The sequence below is a fragment of the Colobus angolensis genome, unplaced genomic scaffold (genome assembly GCF_000951035.1).
Source record: "Colobus angolensis palliatus isolate OR3802 unplaced genomic scaffold, Cang.pa_1.0 Scaffold7, whole genome shotgun sequence".
Lineage (NCBI taxonomy): Eukaryota > Metazoa > Chordata > Mammalia > Primates > Cercopithecidae > Colobus > Colobus angolensis.
The window spans coordinates 17,926,013-17,927,773 of NW_012120709.1; the positions used below are offsets into that span (position 1 = coordinate 17,926,013).

Consider the following 1,761-nt stretch of genomic DNA (forward strand, 5'->3'; position numbering starts at 1 on the left):
CGGACTCCCAGTGCTCGGTTTGTAGGCAGTGTCATTAGCTGATTGTACTGTGGTGGTTACAATCACTAACTCCACTGCCATCAAAACAAGGCACAGCATCATGCGCCGCCGGCCGGGAAGAGGACGCCGGCTCTGGCTGCCCGCAGCCTTCGAGAGGAGAAGGTGCCTGAGAAGCGTGGCGTCGGCGTCGGTCCCGCGCTGGCATGCTTCGCGAGCACCCGCTGCAAGCGCGAGAAAACCCGCGGTTTCTCCAGATACAGTTAAACTGTTCGCTCTCTCTCTAGGAGTCACAGAAGATGAAACAGTCTCATGCCAGGAAAGCGAAATCCCTGGAGGTGAAGCCCCTCCACCCATGTAACGGTTAATACTGTATATGATTCACTGTGTCTATTTGCCATTGTCTAGTAGAATATTCACCAAGCCAGCAACTCAGTTGATCTTCAACTCAACCGATGAATTGCCTGTCACAACGTGTGGGGGTACCAACTTGAGACTGCAATTTTTTTCCATGAGTCTAGTTACCAGGCAGTGTAGTTAGCTGATTGCTGATAGTACCAATCACTAACCACACGGCCAGGTAAAAAGATTTGGGAATTCATCCAAATGAGCTGCCTGTGCATCATCAATGTGTGTGGGGAAGAGGGGTGTTGGAAAATGCTGATTTCATCCATTGCCTATTAATTGCTCAGCCAAAATTAAAAAATCAACATTTTAGCCACTAAGAATACAGTGTATGTAATGTGTAGGTATGGGGGTTTTTTTCAATATTCCTTCAGGTTCTTAACGAAAATTTTAGATATAATGGGGAATATGATTTTTTTCTTAGCTGATTGATGTATGTTATTATATGAACATGTGATTATTAACTTCTTGAGACTATATTGTTACTAATATTTTGAAAGAATAAAGTGCCATAAAGACAAAAATTGTGGTTATTGTCATGTGTCCATTTCCTTTGCTAAATTGGCTTTATGACGTCCATCTCAGTTCCTGCCACAGTAATCTTAACTTTTCTATCAATGAAGTGGTTAAGTTGTTCCTGCCATGACAAAAATCTCCCGGGAAAGCTATTTACACACACACACTTGTTAATACTTTTATAAGAATACATTAACAAAATTTTTCATACTTTTTTCTGTGAAGGGACTCTGTCCATTCATTAAGATACATCCCTTCTTTTAAGTCATCATTTACAACTGTTGCAGTCTATGCAACTTTTAGTGGGAGTGATTAGTAAATGCAGTTACACTTAAAATCCAGAATGTTTCCTAAGATTTAAAGGATTCAGAATTTTAAAATCACAGAAACTATACACATGGACATGTATCTGCCCAGTTCAGGTCTCTAGCTCCCAAGGGCTAGGCTTTCACCCATGAATTCTCCAACGCAACGTTCTCGGAACTTCCACGTAGCAGGTGCTGTCCCTGGCAATCTGGTTTGGAAGGGGGAATTGGGGCCATGGGGCTGAGGAATTTATAGTTTATTTAGCTATTTTTTAGCGGGGAGGGGAGAGGATGTGGCAGGCCCACTGAGGATATAAGAAGCTAAAATACTCCCCCACTGACTCTGACAGGACACAATCCAAAGTTGATGTTTTGACTCTCCCCTATCTACTCCAAGGTTTGGACTGGTCCCAAAACCTGATCACCACAGGGGTGGCCTTCCGACGGCCCCCACACGCGTAGTGGATCCCAACACCTACCTAAGAAACCGAAGGCTGCCGGCAGGGGCTGGTACCAACTTGGCGGTTCTCGGAGGGGC

General features: G+C 44.3%; 1 long non-coding RNA gene across 1 annotated transcript in view; it reads left to right on the forward strand.

Annotated features, from left to right (window-relative positions):
• Nucleotides 1–902, forward strand: part of LOC105501002 — a 3,321-nt gene extending 2,419 nt beyond the window's left edge. The window contains exon 2 of the long non-coding RNA XR_001000117.1: nt 91–902. This is a non-coding gene — a long non-coding RNA (uncharacterized LOC105501002). The remainder of the gene's footprint in view (nt 1–90) is intronic.
• Nucleotides 903–1,761: the final 859 nt, after the last annotated feature.